Genomic DNA, 20,675 nt, shown 5'->3' on the forward strand with positions numbered 1-20,675 from the left:
AGAACAGTGCTGGAGCACAATCGAGAGGGAGGCCTTCGCAGTGGTGTGGGCCCTCAAAAAGCTCCGGCCCTATCTCTTCGGTACCCACTTCCGGGTGCAAACAGATCATCGACCCCTGCAGTGGCTAATGCAGATGCGGGGGGAAAACCCCAAACTATTGCGTTGGTCCATCTCCCTGCAGGGGATGGACTTCACTGTGGAACATCGACCGGGCCAAGACCACGCCAACGCGGATGGCCTGTCACGCTTTTTCCGCCTCGACGAAGAGAGTCCCCAAGAGGATGGGTGACTCTCCCCGCCTTCAGCTGGGGGGGACGCATGTTGGACAGGCCACATGAAGGGCTTGCTCCCTCCCCGCATGACAGGGCCCGAGCCCCGGCCCTCCAGGTGTTACCCACAGCAGCAACCCGCACCCCGGCTCAAGACGGGACTCCTGCCCCCGGACATCTCTGTATCATGGGGCCGAACCACTACCGCCCCCCTCGCCCGGCCCGGCCTCCATCTTGGACACTGCACCACGAGGCCGCGTGGCCTCAGCTCGACCCTAACCCCGGGCCTGGCCAGGCCCCGACATCCCGGCACCACCATCCACCCAGGAGGTGAACGGACCACTTGGCAGGTCAATGGGAGAAAGAAGTGTCGATGGCTCTCCCCCGCCAGGTGCCGATCGCCCCCCAGCTCCCCCGGGCACTGGCTCCACCCCCCTGCTGGGTGTCTGGACTCCCTCATCCCGGACCTCCCGCCCTCCAAGTGCGAGGGTCCGGACATCAAAGGGCGCCAGACCTATAACTGGGGCAGCTCCAGAGCAGGAAGGCAGTTGTATCCTGGAGTCGAGAGACACCGAGAAGAACTCATCCTTGACGGACTACCGGCGCTGCCGTAGCCCTGCCTTGTGAACTATCGTCCTGCCTGCTGGCGCTGCCGCGGCCTTCTGTAACCTCCATCCTCGTCGGGACCTGCTGGCGCTGCCGCGGACCGTTGTGACTACCACCTTAGTTGGGACCTGCTGGCGCTGCCGCGGCCAGTTGGAACTACCACCTTCGTTGGGACCTGCTGGCGCTGCCGTGGCCCGTTGGAACTACCATCTTCACCGGGACCTGCTGGCGCTGCCGCGGCCCGTCCAAGCCCGAACACCGAGCTCGAGGATTGTGAGCTATCCATCATCGCATCTACCAGATTGGTAACCAGACTGTCCCGCTACCCTCTTTCCCAAACCAAGAGACTAGAATCGAGGGGACCCCTGAGTCCAGACCTCCTTGTACCATTCCATCGTACCTTAAGAAATCGCTTATAAAGAACGTTAAATCCTATCCTTGTGTGGTGTACATCTGTGGGGGGGAAGTTACTCGTCTGTACGATCGCTGGAGACGGCTCTCCCCGGAGACCTCTCCCCTTGTCCTCGGCCGACCCTCCCGGTCCGTCTAACACTCTGCAGCGGTAAAATATTATCCCTGTGGAGAAGGGAAAACCAACAGTGAAGAATTGTGATCCTTCTGTGCTTCTGTGCAGAATTTTTCGCCACAGTGAACTCTATACGAAGAGAGTGTGTTCATAAGATGAAATTCAATTCACTTTGCTAGGAATTTGCAAGTACGCCTGTGCTAAGCTCAGCTTTTCATGTGGATTGCTTGAGAAGTTTCCTACTTCCATAATGTAGGAAATCTATGCACAGACGTAAATTTAAATAGTGCCTGTATACCCTCTTGGGTGATTAGTGAACTATACAAATCAACATAGAATAACATATACATTTTCTACTTTTCTTGCTAATAAGATCTTAGGCTTTTTATCCTTAACGACGAAGCCTGAAATGACCACTCCGAATCTCAGAATGCAGAATGCAATCTGGCTTTCGTTTTTGAAGGATAAAGAAGTCTTTCCCAATCTCCCGATGGGACGTTATGTACTTTGTACGATTGGTTTATTAGCGCCAACTCAACTCTGCTCTATTAGCTAATACCATCCTGTTGAATTCGCAGACTCTGTTTCATAACTCAAAGACCAAGCATTGGCTTGTGTAACATGTTCGTTTCATCACTCATTCCTAACAAAACAGTCATAGAAAACATACACCTTATTACAATAATCAACTCTTCTGGAAGAAAAGAAGGCAAGTTGCCAGAGACCATGGGCTCATCTGAACTGCCTTCAGAACGACTCCATGAAGCATTAACGGGTACTTCAAAACTAATTAACTTGGCACCTGGCAGGCTTGATTATATAGAACTCTTACCCCGAGGAGCCCCAGGAAGGGCGCGGCCCATGTTGCAATGCCTTATCCACCTTTGTTGAAAAGACATATGCCAGCAAAGGAGGCAACATTGGCATGCCCAATCATGATTAGTACAATTTGCCACCACAGAGTTTAGAGTTTTTAACTCATCTGTTGATGTAACAATCAATTTCATATAAGAGAGTTCCCACCTGACTTTCATACACTCACTGGCTTCCTTCAGTGTGCCTTTATACTGCAAGCATCCTTCTGAGCACCTTGGAGCTGCGACTACTCACTGTCCACCCACCAACGTTACGGTGCCATTGAAGAAGAAACGCACACTCGTTGCAATAGTAAGCCGGTCTTTTCTCTGATGTTCTCTTTTCTTTAATTACAAGGTTTTGCTTCTGTTAAGAGCTTTAGTAGAGTGCCCATCTGCTTCCATAGTGATGTTTACTGTTTGTATAGTACTGCATGGAAACCTATTGAGTGCAATCAAAGTTGGGTATCAGCAAAAACAACGTTTTGCACGGCAGGTGTGAGCCATCTGTATATATGAAGTTAACAATTTGCACTGGATAATATGGTATTTGTGATATTGTACATCGTGATATGCCGTAGAATATGAGCTGATTCATGCCTCTTTTAGAAAACTAAAGTATTTATCTCCTTAACATAGGTGAGCCCTATGGGTTTTCCTTTTAGAAAATACAGATTTGGTATATTATTTGTCTTTTATGTTACAGAGTGACCTCATGTGTTTAAAATAATTGTGTATTGTGTGATCGAATATTCACCCTGTGGATAGCATCGTAGGTGACTGACTCTGAGAGAGTGGGGCGGATAGAGTGCGTATCGTTGCACACTTCGTGCCCGATTCACAGAACTAACTTAAGACAAAATCCTAAACTTATACCATTTTGGTATTCACAGAAGGCACTTACTCATTTCGGTATTCACAGAAGTTAGGAGTCCTAACTTTAGGACTCCTACATGCCTACTGTGAATACCGAAAGTCTTACAGTTAGGATTTTTCTCAGTTTAGGAGTAGTAAAGTTAGGACTCCTAGGACAGTGGATGCCTGACACTCCCAGCATTGTTCACCCCATGGTGGTTGGATGCCTAACACTCCCAGTATTGTCCACCCCATAGGGGGTGGATGCCCATCACTACCACTGTTTTCTACCCCATAGGGGGGTGGATGCCTAACACTCCCACCTTTGTCCACCCCTTTGGGGGGGTAGATGCCCATTACTACCACGGTTGTCTACCTCATAGGGGAGTGGATGCCTAACACTCCCAGCTGTGTCTACCCCATAGGGGGTGTATGCCTATCACTCTCACCATTGTCTACACCATAGGCGGGTAGATGCCCATCACTACCACTATTGTCTACACCATAGGGAGTTGGATGTCTAATACTACCAGCATTGTCCTCCTCATAAGAGGGTGGATGCTCATCACTCCCACCATTGTCTACCCCATAGGAGGGTGGATGCCTAACTCTCCCAGCATTGTTCACCCCATAGGGTGCTGGATGCCTAATAGTCGCAGTGTTACGCACCCCATAGGGGGTGGATGCCCATGACTACCACTGTTGTCTACCCCATAGGGAGGTGGATGCCCATCACTCTCACCATTGTCTACTGCATAGGGGTGGATCCCATCACTCCCACCAATGTCTACCCCATAGGGGGACGGATGCCCATCACTCCCACCATTGTCTACCCCATAGGGGGGTGGATGCCTTACACTCCCACCGTTTTCTATTCCATAGGGTGGTGGAAGCCCATCACTACCACCATTGTCTACCACATAGGGGGACGGATGCCCATTACTCCCACTGTGGTCTATCCCATAGGGAGGTGGATGCCTATCACTCCCACCATTGTCTTTCCAATTGGGGTGGATGCCCATCACTTCCTCCATTGTCTAACCCATAGGGGGTGGATGCCTAACACTACCAGCGTAGCCCACCCCATAAGGGGGTGGATGCACATCACTACCACCACTGTCTACCCCATAGAAGGTGGATGCCTAACACTCCCAGCATTGTCTACCCAATAGGAGGGTGGATGCCTAACACTCCCAGCATTGTCAACCCCATAGGGGGGGTGGATGCCCATCACTACTGCCATTGTCTACCTCATTGGGGAGGATGCCTATCACACCAACTTTTGTCCACTCCATAGGGGGTGGTGGATGCCCATCACTACCACCGTTGTCCACCCTATAGGGGAGTGGATGCCTAACACTCCTAGCTTTGTCTATCCCATAGGGGGGTGGATTCCCATCACTCCCACCGTTGTCTACACCATAGGCGGGTGGATGACCATCACTACCACCATTGTCCACACCATAGGGAGGTGGGCGCCTAACACTACCAGCGTTGTCCACTCCATAGGAGGGTGGATGCTCATCACTCCCACCATTGTCTACCCAATAGGAAGGTGGATGCCTAACATTCCCAGTGTTGTCTACACCATAGGGGGATGGATTCCCATCACTACCACCATCGCCTACCCCATAGGGGGGTGGATGCCTAACACTTCCAGCATTATCCACCTCATAGGGGTGGTGGGTGCCCATCACTCCCACCGTTGTCTACACCATAGGCGGGTGGATGACCATCACTACCACCATTGTCCACACCATAGGGAGGTGGGCGCCTAACACTACCAGCGTTGTCCACTCCATAGGAGGGTGGATGCTCATCACTCCCACCATTGTCTACCCAATAGGAAGGTGGATGCCTAACATTCCCAGTGTTGTCTACACCATAGGGGGATGGATTCCCATCACTACCACCATCGCCTACCCCATAGGGGGGTGGATGCCTAACACTTCCAGCATTATCCACCTCATAGGGGTGGTGGGTGCCCATCACTCTCACTGTTTTCTACACCATAGGCGGGTGGATGCCCATCACTACCACAATTGTCTACACCATAGAGAGGTGGATGCCTAACACTACCAGTGTTGTTCTCCCCATCGGAGAGTGGATGGTCATTACTCCCACCATTGTCTACCCCATAGTGGGGTGGATGGCTATCACTCCCAGTGTTGTCCACCCCATAGGGGATGGATGCCTAACACTCCCACTGTTGTCTACACCATAGGGGGATGGATGCCCATCACTATCACCATTGCCTACCCCATAGGAGGGTGGATGCCTAACACCACCAACATTGTACACCCCATAGGGGGTGGATGTCCATCACTCCCCACCATAAGCAGGTGGATGCCCATCACTCCCACCATTGTCTACACCATAGGGAGATGGATGCCTAACACTAGCCGGCATTGTCAACCCCATAGGAGGGTGGATGCTCATCACTTCCACCATTGTCTATCCCATAGGGGGGGTGGATGCCTAACACTCCCAGTGTTGTCCACCCCAAAGGGGGCGGATGCCTAACACTCCCACCGTTGTCTACACCATAAGGGGATGGATGCCCATCACTACCACCATTGCCTACCCCATAGGGCTGTGGATACCTAACACTACCAGCGTTGTCCAACCCATAGGGGGGTGGATGCTCATCACTCTCACAGTTGTCTACCCAATAGGGGGCTGGATGCCCATCACTACAACCATTGTTATGCCATATTGGTGTTTAGGGTGCAAACCCCCAGCAATGTTTACCCATATTGTGGTATGGGGGCCGCGCTGTAGTGACAACGTTGGGGATGTGGGCCTCAACTCCCCAGCATGGTGTAGCAAGAAGGGGGTCGGAGTATTATTTCCAGCAATGTCTAATTGAACAATGTGACATGTGACCATTTAAAATGCATCAACAGCGACATTTGGGGTATGAGCAAAGGGAAATACAAAGGATTCAATGCCCGAATTTAATTTTATGTCAGATTTAGTCCCACACTGTGGCAGCAATGTTAACTGGCAAACCTAAGGAATGTGCAGAGAGGAGATGTAGGAGGCCCAGGGCCAGTAGAGAAAGAAACAAAGCACATCATCCACTAAATGCCCATCAAAGACAGTTGAAATACACGGGGGAAGATGTAGAAAGACAACCGACCAGCCACCCACTGCAGAACAAACACAACATGTGTGTGAGTGTGGAAGTTGGCTTAGTCTGTGTCGACACACACAACAGGGGGCTGAACTCCACAGAGCTGTATGTGTGTTGAGTCCAATCATGAAGTCTTCCATATGGGGCTTGTATTGGCAATGTAGGCTATCAGCCATTGGTTAATGAGCGGGTGCACAAGAGTCACATGCAGCCATACATTGGCAGACAGCAAGCTTCAGCAGATATGTGACACAGCCGTAGATTCACTCTTGCAATTCTCACTGCCCACACACATGCACATGATCTACACATATGCACATGTCAACTTCAACACAATTTGTGCATTAAATCAACACATGCAGGAATGATCTCTCCAACACCTATGTCATACTACATGTCCATCTCTCATAACTTACAAACACACAAGCATATCATAAGCTACCTCTGGTGCATCTAGATGGAGAAGCATGTCTACCCCATGTGCTCCAGCCCAGTACACATACCTTTACAACCCAAGATATACAAACACACATGTGTGCGGCCCTCATCACAACCACACCTACACTTGCAGTATCAATCTCCATCAACATGTACACAACATCTCTCAGATACATGCTATGCACCCAATGTAGAGTACACATTGCCTCATCAGCAGATGACAAAAGTTACATGTCAGATGGACCACTCTTATTACCAGCCACACTCTCAGTGATGCCTTTGACTCTACTCGTGCCACAATCTGCAGCATCACAGCACCTTCTGTTCCAATTTGTAGCTGGGCTGGATATAGCATGGCATACAAGATGTTCTCTGCCATTAGCAGTTTCTTGACAGGCTGGAAGTCCCGCCTCACTGCACGGACCGTTGCAGTGAAATCCTGGTAGACAGCCAGGTTATTTCCCCAAAAGTTTATGGTGCCTTTCTCACGGGACATGCAGAGGACTGAGTCATGGTCCCTATAATTTAACAGTTGAGCAATGGTTGGCCTCGGCAGAGTGCCCAGCATTGTCAACAGATATTCCGCTCCAAAGATCTCCTTGAGCACTTCCTCCAGTCTCTCCATGTTGGTCGACTCCTGCAGGCCTGTGATCCGCAGGTTATTGCGTCCTGACCTAGCTTTGAGGTTCTCATTCTTAGCCTGGATAACCGCAAGCACCTTTTTCCATGTTGAGGGTTTTGGATGAAACAATTTGTAGACTGCCCTTTGCATCAGAAATATGCTTTTCAGCTTCTTCCAGCCTGGCGCCCTGCTCATCAAGCTTCGCTGACATGTGAATCATTCTCAGATTAATGGCAATACATTTTACCATCAATGGATTACAGGCTACTTTGCATAGCGAGGAGAGTTGCTTCAAGTGAAAGTGTGCCCTCAGGTGGGGCATCAAGCTCTGAGTCTGAGGATGCCCTCTGCTGCGATTTGCCAGGTTTCTGCAGCTCAAAAGTTCTTGTCTGTTTTGCCAGTTTGTCCATATAGGCCATGACGATATGTATAGATCACATCCCGCTGGCTGGCTGTACGCTCCGCAGTGCCTCCAGCCCCAGCAGATCTCACGCCACACTTGGAAACCCTGCCCAGCACAGTGGATCCCTCGCAGGCCGCTGCTGTAGTTTACTGCTACTTGTGTTGTGCTAGAGACAGTTCAGTGTCTTTCCTTTCGATATGTGCTGCAATGAACGTTGAATTCCAAATAAACAGGTAATCCCTACTCCGCCTGTATCTATGTGCAGATATTGACTTTAGCGTTATCTCACTAGGAGACAGGGGACCATGGCATACCTCGCGTTGAACGTGCCACTGGAGTGAGGCCCACCACCAATTCAACTTAGTCAAACTGCCACATCCAGATCCACAGGCCTGCAGTGGCTCACGCCGTGTATCTGCCTTCACACTGGCCCTGGGTATTAGTCAAAAGCGTTGCTGGGTCCCTACAGGAGAAGATCCATCAACATAGAATTTAGCTCCAGTCCAGTGTGCTTGCTTCTGCATACAATCTCTTACAGCTGCTGTTATCCCTTGCATGGGGCCTGGCCACCCAGCAGAGAACGTCCCCTTACCGTAATGGTGCTTTCGCAGTCTCTTCTCAGCAGCACCGTACCAGGCTCCCTCCAGGGCACGGGCTCACGGCCATAAGCCCAACGGAGCACGGGGATTGAAAGACAGTGCCATAACGCCTTTGCTGGATTAGGCTGCACACTGCATCCGAGGGCCCCCGCCGGCGACAGCCGCAGCGAGTCACACCGTTAATCTCGACCCCAACGGGCGTTCAGCAGGGGTATCTGCTCACACCGGTCCCTGGCCCATACAGGCCCATGTGGCGCCCTCGCGGCTGCGCAGATCACCAGCTCTCAGCAGGGGCCTCTGCCGAGCCTCGCACCACCATGTTGCACCAGGCGCCGCGGCGATCAAGCAAAAAAAGGATTCCAGGCGATCCACTAATACGCTTCCACTTCAAATCACCCCACTGCCATACAGCGATGGTGACCGCCAGGTCTTGGCGCAGGATGACAGAATATGAGCAGGATATTAGGTAGATAGAATGCTCGGCTAATGGAGCTGCACTACAGCGCAGCCATCTTGCCTTGCGCCCTCTAGCGCCCCCCAACAGTGACACTTAATGCTGAGACAATGCAATGGTGCAGTGACACTGGATTAAACTGACAAAGCAACATAAGTTCAGGTTGAAGGCTACCAATGTTGTGATGAGAGAGCAGATTGAAGCCTCTATGATGAAAATCAGTGCAGAGCGGTGAAATTGTTGGTGATGAAAAGAATTGTTGACATCTGATCTCTTATTTTACTGGCAGAAAGGAATCTATAGTTAATTGTAGGTATAACATGGAACTTCTGTGGTCTGTTCGGTAATTAGTCTTGGGAGACTAAGGGTAGGTTCCTGACCTGCCCAATAAAGGTCCTCTATTAAGAATTGTTTCAAAAGGATGTAAGAAAGGTTTTACATCCTTTCAAAAGCAGAGATTGGATAAGAAGAATGAAACTGGATTTAAACTAGAGTTAACCACTGAGTCCTTGTTTGATCCTTGAGTATGTGGAATTAACCTGACAGTCTATTTTTTCTGCTCCTTTGGGAACTGTGGTAAATCCTTCAAAAAGAGTGAAGCAAGAGGAGCTAAGGGGTCAATCACAGAGGGAGGTTTGATCAGCCTCGGCCCTTGCAGCCCCCCCCCAACCCGTGGGGCTGTTTGGGGGGATTCAACAGAAGACCACTAGGGAAAATTCAAAACATTTTCCATCGTCTTCGTCTGTCGCAATTCTCCCTCCCAGACCCCACTGCTCTAACCTGCATGGTCGCGGTTGGGTTTGATATATCATGACAGCACTTCCTTTCTTTTGTACAGAGAGAATCACTGTTATGATGATGCAGCTCCTGAAAGGGGGATTTGGGGAGGTGGCGGGTGTGGAAGTGGAGGTTGAGATGTTGAAGTGGACAATGAAATGGTCGGACCAGGTGATCTTGGTTGCATGGTTGTACCTGATTCTGTCACTTTCTGTAAAAATATGGTCAAGTGTGTGTCCAGCGATGTGTGTGGAGTCTGTGATGAGTTGGGAGAGGCTGAGGAATTTCATACTCTTGAGTAGATTGGTTTTGTTTGTGTTGTTGGGGTCTTTCAGGTGGAAATTAAGGTTCACGAGGAAGAGGAAGTCTTTGGAGAGTATGGCCATCGGGGTTACAAAGTTGGAGATGGCTTTGCAGAAGGCACGGTGTGGCCCAATGGGTCTGTAGGCTAGCTTGCCTCTGACCGTTGTTTTGCTGTTGTAGTTGATCTGAAAGATGAGGTGTCCCATGTTAGAGATGGAAGATTCGGCAGTGATTGTGCAGTTGAGTGACTCTGTGGATAATGGCTATTCCACCACCCTGTTTGTTGCGGTTATCCCCGCGGCTTATCATGTAAATGTTTGGTGTGGCTGTGACGATGTTGTGTAGTGAAGCTGGATTACACCACGTTTAAGTGAGGAAGATGATGTCTGCAGTGAGGGAGGTGGTGGTGTTCCACATCTCATTGGTGTGCTTGTGAAGTGAACAGGTGTTGTTCACTAGGAGCTGATCTGTAGTGGTGTCGGTGGGTGGGGGCTCCATATCAGAGGGCTCTATGTTGCCATGGAAGAGACAGTGCCGGCAGGGGAGTGGGCTGTTGCTCACGGAGATGCGTGGTAGTGGTTGTTGTTGTGTGGACCTGAGTTGAGGGGTAGAAGTTTGGCGCTATTATATCTGTGGATGGGTCAGGGGCCAAGGGTGCTGGACATGGTCCAGGTGTTGATGATCGCAGACAGGCTTGCCTTTGGCGCGCCAGTGACGCAACTACGTTGCAGTCTCCATTAATTGTTTAAGTTAGGAAAACGGGCTGCATTTAAAAATAAAAGCTTGTTTTAACTAAAATCAATCACTGACATGGTGATTTGCTGACCTCAGCAGTCTACCTCATTAATATGCATGAGATAGGTCGATTTGCGACCTACTAGGAATTGCTAATAAAACTCTTAAGAGTTTCATACATTAGGAATACTGATGTCCTAATTGCGATTCGGAGATAATCGCAATTAGAAAATCCGTATTCCTAATGTTAGTACATCTAGCTCTTAGAGTGCAGGATATGTGATGAGGACCTTATTTAGGTACTTTTAGTTCACCACTCCTTCCAGGTTTTGTCAAAATACTTTACATCTTCATTTATTCCCTTAGGTGTTCCACAGTCTCGTCACTGAGCCTTACACTTTTCAACATATATGACTTTGGTGAACATTTTTGAATAATTTCACTTTACATTAATCAAATGCTGAAATCAATTTATCATATCTCTGACTCCCCATCCAGGCAGCAATCCACCCAATAATGAGAGAGTGTCTGGTGTGTGTGGCAGTATATATGGACCTTAAATGCATCGCAATTCAATGGTAAGACATGATGCTGGGGAATCAGCCCAATCTTTTCAGCCTCTCACTGTGGCCAGATGCCTTAGACCCATTGCCAGTCCCTAAGTTAGACGTGAAGGCCTTTGGCGTGATATAGTAATTCAACTTTTGACAACCAGATAATAGCTGCCTCCACCTGAACATAATTTCTAGATTATCTAAATTTGTATATCTTGCCATCAAGCAGACCTCACTAAAGATACTCCAAACTATTTACAATGTGGGCCCACACCAGCTCTGTCACATCCCCAAGTACCACTCGATTACACCGTATTTGTGAGATGTACACTGGGTGCCAGTGGGCATGCATATGCAATGCACAGTTCTCTGCTTTGCCTACTTTGACTTTGCAAATGTAGCACCATGCTATGTGGGGCATCTCATCCAAGCCTAAGTTCCATCTAGAACCTTAAGATCAGCCAATTTAAAGTTAGCACAAGTTCCTAAAATCAAACAAGTCAGGCAGGGGGACTGCTCCTTCAGTTATTATGCGTCCAAACTCTGGAGCACTCTTGCCATTGTAACTGTGGCACAGCCCCAAAGTAGGCCAATGTGCACTAAATTACTTTAGCAGATCTATTTTAGCTCTGAGAAGTTGCCATTTGGAGCAGCCATGTGGTCTATAAATCCTGATAAGAAAACGGAACATAAGACAGTACAACACAACACAACACGACAATTGCAAGTCTGCTTATCAGCAATACATCCTAGCCTATAATTTTGAGATAATAAGGCATCCTATCAATTTAAACGCACAATGATTCCTCATTTCTGCTCAAACTAAACCCAACCCATGCCTCAAAAAAGTGAATTTCTAGAATACGCCTTTAAGGTTCCCAGCACTGGGAGAAAGACAAATGCTTTCTGTTGTCACAGTGCAGGGGTGTGAGGCTCGAATCAGTCTATTTCAGAAGAGAAGCTTTTCTTTTCTTTTTTTACATTTCCTTCTTGGGTTTTAAAATCATCATATAAAAAGTCCCCAAACCGATAATTCTTAGGTATGCAGTGACAAATGACACAGAGAGCAGTAACATCAGTTTAGTAACTATCCCTTTGCGTGATGTTCTTACTGTCATAGGAGGGTCTACAGAATCGAATATACAAGCAGACGGACAGTTCACATGCCCCATCTTCACTTGGCGTCGTGTTGGAGGAGGCAGCCGCAAGGAGGATAGGTAAAGAAAGTGTAGGTAAACTTGCATCGCCCATATGAGGTTCAGAAGGGGGGAGCACATCCGGAACGAAAGGGGCACATATGCTCTAATGCGAGCGTTTGATCCAGAGGCTATAAATGCTGTGTTCACTTGAGGCTGCCGCGGCCATGTCATGCATCCCGTCCACGTGGAAACGGTCACCCTTTGCTTCCATCCACAAGCACCGCCATTGTAGCTGCCACAAGAGTCGTTTCTGTACACGGCTTAGCAAGGTTGTCGAGATCAGCCGCTGTCGGTGCATCATGAAGGAAAACCAGCACTGTTGACGGCTTTTGCTCCAGATTGTTGCAAGAGTTGATACTACCTCTGACCTTTTGCCAAATGTTTGTAAAGGTGGCTGAGAGTATCAAATGCACAATGTCATTGCGGGAATTTATGCACAGTTTGAAGACACAGAAGGTTATATTTACAAGGGGAAACCACCACCAGAATGTCCTTTTTAGAGACGTTCTGGTGGAGCTATGCCCTGCTCCATATTTACAAAGCAGCGTTAAGCCACTGTTTGTGGCTTAACTCCACCTTGCATATACGACCCCCCTACGTTCGTCACTTTGCGTAAAAGGGGCGTGCTATGGGTGTTGCAGAGGGTATTGCACAGCAACACCCATTGCAATTTGACACTGCCCCAGGTTTATAAGCATGTGGAATCTGAGATAGCACACCATCAAAAAAGAACGCCATGCGATAGCAGGCCTTAGAATAGCGCAACAAGGAGAAATACTTTTATTTCTCCTCATTTTTGTTTTTTCTATGCGTGCTACAGTTTGCAGCGCACGTAGAAAGAGCAAAACGCTATTAATGATTGTTTATTCCATATACGGTAAGCACAAGGCCTCCCTCTCAGGTATCCGCATGTAGCTTGCTGAGTTTGAGTTGTTGTTTCTGACCATCCCACACATAGGCTTTTTACAAGTTTGCAGAGTATGTGAAGTAGATATTTCGGGATATTTGCCTGGATCCTCTCAAGAAGGTAACTAAAGAGAGATACTGTCACCATCTTTACTGTTTGCATCTGCCCCACAGTGAAAGTTGCAAAACGGAACACTTCTTTAAAGTCAGCCGCAGATTTTGTGAGCAAGGCCTTCATGTTTGTCAGTGTTGCCTGTGCTAAGTCCGTGCTGAGCATGATGCCGAAGTATTTAGGGGCATATCAGCAACAACCGGCGATAATTATTGCTAAGCGCACTTAGCGCTAGGATAATTATCGCCGGCTAGCGTGGATTTTTATCGCTGAGATAGCGTGTTATTAGCAACGCTTATCTCAAAAGCGATAAAAATCCTAGCGCTAACTGCCTAATGTGAGATTATTGCTGGAAACCCAGCGATAATCTCACAAAATGTGGCGTTAGCTTGTTGATAGGGCCCCACAAACTTAGCCATGATATCCACCTTCCATAGGATATCATGGCTAAGTCAGTCCTGAAGCAGGCGTAAGGAAAATAGCGATAACAGGGGTTATCGCTACTTTGCTTGTCGCTCTGCAGGTTAGCGTGCCCATTGATAATTGGAGAAATGTCGCTTAGCAACATTTCTCCAGTTATGTCAGGGCAGAAACGCCCACTTTGCATCTCATTAGAGATGCAAAGCTGGGTGTTAAGAATACGTGTGCTAATGCAAGGTTTCACGCGTTAGCGTGACCTCGCTAATTTGGCGATAAAATGATCGCCGCTTTTCGGACAAAAACGGCCGCAAAAGCGGCGATAGTTTTCTATCGCCGCCTTGTAAATATGCCCCTTAGTCCCTTCAGTTCTGTTAGTGTTGTTGCACATTTAAGGGGCAGATATTTGATAACTAGAAAGATGACCAAACGCAGTGATTGCATGTAGTAATGGAACATATAGGCTTCTCTTTCCAGGACCTCCTCGTTAATGCCGGAGATGACAGTGGATGCATGTAGTTTTGTTTTCAGGGCTTCAAGTGCCAATAGGAAAAGAAGTGCCAACAGGCCAACAGGTGGCAGCCTTTGGGGACCCTGTTCTCTGTAAACGGTTGAGACTGAGACCTATTATAGGTGATAGTTGCCGTGGGGAGCGGTGAAGAAGATTAACCTTTTAAAGAAAACTCAGCTAGAAACCAGCTCTCTGTAAAGTTCGGAACAAGTAAGGCCATTCGACCCTATTGAACCCTATTAAACGCCTTCTCAGCTGCTCGGAATGTTGCCACTTTCATTTCCTGCTCTTGCCATGTAATATGTGAAAGAAGTCTCATAAGGTTGGAAGATGAGCACTCTGGTGTGAAGCCCCCATGAGATCTGCCTATTAAGGATGGGATATACTTAATTTTCAATCCGGGAAGAGAGATGGGGCGGGAGTTGCCACATTGAAGAAGGCTTAGGGGGGAGAACAATATTAGCTCTACTGAATTCTGGTCATATGGAATCTGACTCACACATCTTCTTTCGGATCTTGGCCAGTACCAGGACCACAGTCTGATCATCTACTTTGCTATATTCAACAAAAAGAATCCTTCCTTCCTGGGGGTTTTTCCCGTGGGCATGCTTTTAATTGGGTCCAGAATTTAATCTTCAGTAATATTGCTCTCTGGTTTGACAGCCCAGTCATCCGTGAGATGATAAAGAGAACGTCAGCCAAAAAATGCAGATTCCACAAAATCATCATACAGCCCCTTGTAGAAGGATGGAAACTCCGCCGCAACCTGCACTGGATTGGTGAGCTGATTCTTGTCTCAATCGGTGTATCAAGTTGCACATCACAACTAACTTCACCCTAAGTGGCACTCTCATCATCCTACCACTGGGACTGCGCATCAACTTCACTGATACCATTGAGGACTTTGATACATCACTCACTCTTGACACTAGCAATTACATCCTACTCAGAGACCTATACTTCCACCTGAAAGACCATGACTACCCCAATGCAAAAGCACTCATCGAAGACCTTAGAAGCCTGGGCTTCACCCAACAAGTAATGAGGCCTACCCACGTCACTGGGCACCTCCTGGAACCTATTTTTACCACCTTCAACAATATCAGAATTGATGATCCTATTCCAGTCTCTTGTACAGTCCATGCCTCAACAAGTTCAGCATCCAAGGCCCGCTCATATGCACATGCACTGTCACCGGACCAGACTGCCTAAATTGGAAAGCACTACTTTCAATAACTGAAACACCACTCTCAACATACCCTGACCTAAACACAGAAACAAACTCCCTACAGCCATCAAGAATAATTGGGTTACCTTGTGCACCAACTTCCGGCCCCCCTCAGACACAGCAATACAACTAGATCTAGACCCCAGGCCAGTTGATACACGGAGGAACTCAAACTGATGTAAAACCAATGCAAACAACTGGAGTGCAAATAGAGAATGAGCCATGACAATGCAGACAGGGGCATGTTCACATTCAACCTGAGATGCTACCACCAAATAAGCCAGACCACCAAATGCACTGCACTGGTGGATAGCATCAATACCAGCACCAACAGAAACAAAGAAATCTTCATGGATGTGAAAGATTTCACCTCACCAGTAGGGAAATCCAAACTTGATCATCTCTTCACAGAACCTTTGTAATTATCTTTCTCAAACCTTCAGCAACTAAATCACCACCATATACGTTAAATTTCAAACGCAACTGGACCCATCCAACATTGTCAAACCACTCCTGATCATATCTAAATAATCAATGGTAACCATATGGCCCGTAATTACCACCATGAAGCTCATCCACTCATGAGCCCCATTGGACTTCTGCTCCCACCTCACCTACTTCAGAAGACTGCAAAGCATCAGTTCCATGTTCAAACCTATTCAGAATGCCTCCACCTCTTCTGCAATCTTCCCAAATGCTTGATACACAGAACTTTCCTCCCATTGCTGTGGAATCCTTCTGCAGTCCCTTAAGCGTTCGCCAACTGCAGACAGATTTCCCTGCTATTATTCCTCTCGAAGGTCTTAGAGAAAATCATCATTAGATAGCTTACCAAATACCTCAATGATCACCAACTCCTCCACACCACTCAGTCTGGTTTCAGACCCAACCTGAGTGGGAAAGCTGCCTTCATCACCAGTACGTATGACATCCAGATGACTCTGGATGGAGACACAGGTAAATTCCTCTCTGAAGAATTTGACATTGTTTCCCACCCCACCTTCAACAATGCCAACATCCAAGGACATGCACTCAGATTTGCTCATTACTAGCTGGAAGGACTCAGTCAGTCAGCACATTTACCTAAGACACCTGTGACCTTTCCTACAAGTTCAGCTCGTATATTCTTTGATTATTTGTTTTTATTTGACAGGGTTAGTAAACATTTAACGTGAACACTAGAAGTAAGTATGCCATAGCCAAAGAGTACTGTAACCCAAAAATAATTTGTAATTCACTCATGGGCGAGAGAACACACCATCTCATAGAGCACTCACTAAAATGTGGTGTAGTGAATCTTGGAACATAGAGTCCTGTACTGTGATGTTGGTACTTCTACAAATCTTTCAAAGGGTGGGGTTGAAAACAAGCCTGCATTTTTACCAAGCAAGCTTTCCTTAAGGAGCTTCTCTACTACCACGCATGCTGTGTCTGCAATGACATTCAATTCTCACAGTGCGTAATGTGCACAAGACTCTGGGATCCTTAAATCTGTGCTGCATGTCAATTAGGATGCGTGTTAAGTCAGGGAAGTAGAATGTCAACCTGCACCGGTGTGGTTAAAACCCAGATAGTTTGGTGATTTAATGGGGGTATTTTTATTTGTATTTCTTAATGTATTTACTCTGGGTGCGATGCAAAGCTGCAGAAGGAACAGACATATTTGAATTTACATGACCCTGCTGGGTGAGTGCACACTTTCTTGTTAAAAGCCTAGCTAACTTTGGTTTTGTCCCCAGCGGAATGCTGTGAATGAAATATGTGGTCTTGGTGTTCACATTCTCTAGTCATATATCAGTGGTGTAGCAAGTGGGTGCAGGGGGGGTGGTCCGCCCTGGGCGGCACGAGTTCTAGGGGCGACAGTTTTCCCACTCTTACACATGCCCACGGGGCGGCAAGTGAAGGGATCGCCGCTGGTGGCCATAGGTCTAGCTATGCCACTGATATATATTCACTTCAGTCTGATCGTACCCAATTTCAAGATCTTTGACCTGGGCCTACATGACATCATGGCATAGTCAAGCTAGGTGATACCCCATAACCATGATGAGCCTTTAGAATGCTATTTACATTGGAAAACATAAAGGCTGCTAATTCTGGGTTGTTCTCAAGCATAACAGGCACATAAACATTAAAAACAACTCATCAATTAGTAATGTTCTCATCAACCTTAAGCCTTCTGCTGTAGTGAACCTTTCCCCATCTTTCTCTATTGCTTCTAATTCCCTCCTTTGCCTAAATATAAGTAAAAAAACCTCCATAAAGTCACCCTTTCAAATCTTCTCTTTGACTTCCACTGGTACATGCAAAGCCAGCTTACCATGATTATATAGGATGGCCTCCTGCCTTTTAGAGAATCAACCTTGGGCATTTCAGAAAATCCCTCCCCTTTTTTACCTGGAGTATCTGTAGTGGTAGGGTCCTTATGTCCAAGCCCCATGTTCTCTTCACCCTTCCTACCCTGGGAAGCTTCCCTTCCCTTCCCTTTCTCACAATCAGCCACAATTACTTGTTTCTTTAGACCCGCACAAATGGGTAAGACCAAGCTCGAAGGGACCAATTGGGGAGTTAGGGAAGAACTAGCAGACCATTTGCCAACCTGGTTACTGATTAGACAACTGAGATTAACACCTCTGAATCACTGTCTGGAGGGTCTTTACTGCACACTGGGGGTGATTAGTCCTGCTGAGATGATGAGGCTGCCGCTGATCCTTGACTGTCGCTAGGTTTGGGGGTCCCTTCCCCTCAACTGAACTTGATCCACAGGTCTGTATTTTGGGACTAAGGCAAGGTCCTTTGAAGACTGGCATATCTCAAAAGCCCATGGTGGTTCATTACACCACATAGAATGGCTAACAACTTGTACATCCTAATCTTCCTCCGAATCAGATGCAGAACTGATGGGCCCACCCTCATCCCCCCATTTAGTCAGTCAGCATGGTATTTGGTTAAACCAGCCCTAGACTAATTTGTCCCTCAATTGTGAAGTGAAAGGGGGAGGCCTTTGTCTTTGAATGAAAACTGTCTGCGAAGCACTAACCAAATTAGCAGTTCAAGTGAAATGAATTACCAATAATTGGTCATGCATCCACAGCCCTTGACCTCTTGGCTCTGGCCCACCCCAGAAAATTAGTAGTTTGGGGTTAATATCTGCTTGTAAGTCCAGCTGCATGGTGATTATGTGCAACCATCTACACGCCACAGTGCAATTGCACACAAGTTTGAAGGAGAACGGGAGCACACCACCAGTAAGTCTAGTGCATCTGAATCACAACTTAGCGATGCCAAACCTGTGCCCAATAGTGCTTCACATGACTCTAAAGTAGGGGTGGGCGGAATTTGCGAAATTAACTTTTGCAAATTATCGCGAAAATGTTTAAAATTATCGCAAACAAGTGGAAATATCGCGAAGATGCGGAAGTTTTTTTCCGGCATGTTCGCGAGATTTTCTCTATAGTTGCGAGTCGCCAACTTACCCATGTGGTTGCTTGCGGGCGCGGCCATCTTGTTTTGAGTTGTCTCGCGGTGCATGATCGCGAGAAGAAAGACGTGATCGCGCGACGCATGACGTCACTGCGGGCGCGAACTGTCGCGAGACAGCGCAAATGGCTAAAAACAATACAACATCTCATGGAGAACGCGACCGGATCAAGAAAACTTGTCGGCGAACGCAGGGATTCAGGTAAGGCGATCGCGCGCGCGCGAGAATGTATTATTTTACAGCGCGAGCAAGAAACAAATTATCGCCAAGCTGCGGAAACCGGAATTTTTGACATTTTCGCGCTCTCCGCTGAACGCAAAAATGTCAAATTATCGCAATTTCCGCGAACGGAACAAAATTTTCGCCCAGGCCTGCTCTAAAGGCCTTTTTTGTTTTACAACATTTGAGGTGGGTGACTGAAATTTTGAAGGTTGTGAGGAGATGGAGACCGAAGCCATACCCATCATCATCTGAAGCAATCATATGTGATGTTTGTTTCACAGCTTTTACCATAAGAATGCTGCAGACAATCCATCCATGCATCCATTGAATGTTACTATCACAGGTGTATTGTGGTAGGTTTATATTATGAATGATTACTGTTGCAAATCTATTACCCATATAAACAGTGTGAGTTAGATCCTACTTAGTAGCCTCATGTCACGAGAATTCCCAGCAACCAATGAATGTTTAATAGACTCCACTCAGCAAATGTAGCTGCCTTGTCTGCTGTCTGCACTGTGGAAACGCAGCCTACACATCAATGAAAAAGACTATATCATTGCTTTCTTCCACCATATAGTAAGTAAGGTTGAGTAGTGATTGTTGATCCCTCTCCTCTTTGCTTTGGGATTTATATCATACAGGAAGTGTTTCTGGAATTCCTAGGTCATTATCATATTTCATATGCATTGTGTTCTGAAGCAGAGTGTGGAATAGTAGTTTAGTTTTTTGTCTTAACAGCGGTCTAATCATTGTGATTTGACTAGAATGCTGCCTGCACACTGACAGATAAAGCCTCTACTTCCATCAACTACTCCAGCATTCACGATTGTGCTGCCCCAAGGGCAGCTGTAGGTGAATGTCTTGCCTGGAGGCAGCGCATTATATGCAACAGGGGTCACTGTCCCCCTGATTTTAGCCAGTGTGCCAATTTGAAGGTGTGCCAAAATGCAAACAGAAACAGTGTGCTCTGTTTGTAATAAATCCGCCAGAGGTCATGAACTGATTGTAGACTAGTCAATATATCACACAGCAGATAATCTCAGCCCCTGATATGCCTTCGTCAATCAATTTTTGTCCAGAGATTTTTATTTTTTATTTCCATTTTTGGATCATTAGAGAAGTTTTTTAGCTTTTGTAGACATTGCTGAACAGGGACAGATTTTTCTGTTCAGCATTCTGCTTATGTACCATGAGTGATTGCTGAAACAAATAAATAAATTAACAACAAAAATGTGTCTAAAACAGGAGCGATAATCATATTAGTGCGGCGTATACATAAATGGTTACAAAACCATTATTCTGTGGGAAAATGGCCAAAGGGTTGCTTTGAGGTGTTGTTTTCTGTCTCTCTAAGACTACTTGACTCCCAAAATGAAGTATATATGTCTCATTGTACCTGAAATATTACATCATCACTGTAGGACAGCTGTGATTTTTAAAAATTTCGCCCAAAAAAAATCAGTCT

The 20,675-nt window shown here is 47.1% G+C and overlaps 1 protein-coding gene across 3 annotated transcripts in view; it reads left to right on the plus strand.

Moving 5' to 3' along the window:
• Window positions 1-2,437: 2,437 nt before the first annotated feature.
• Window positions 2,438-20,675, plus strand: part of LOC146809213 (uncharacterized) — a 216,436-nt gene continuing 198,198 nt past the window's right edge. For all 3 annotated transcript variants that reach the window (XM_085616032.1, XM_085616035.1, XM_085616033.1), the window contains exon 1: window positions 2,438-2,568. The gene's annotated coding sequence lies outside the window, so the exon portion shown is untranslated. The remainder of the gene's footprint in view (window positions 2,569-20,675) is intronic.

The sequence above is a fragment of the Triturus cristatus genome, chromosome 7 (assembly GCF_964204655.1).
Source record: "Triturus cristatus chromosome 7, aTriCri1.1, whole genome shotgun sequence".
NCBI lineage: Eukaryota > Metazoa > Chordata > Amphibia > Caudata > Salamandridae > Triturus > Triturus cristatus.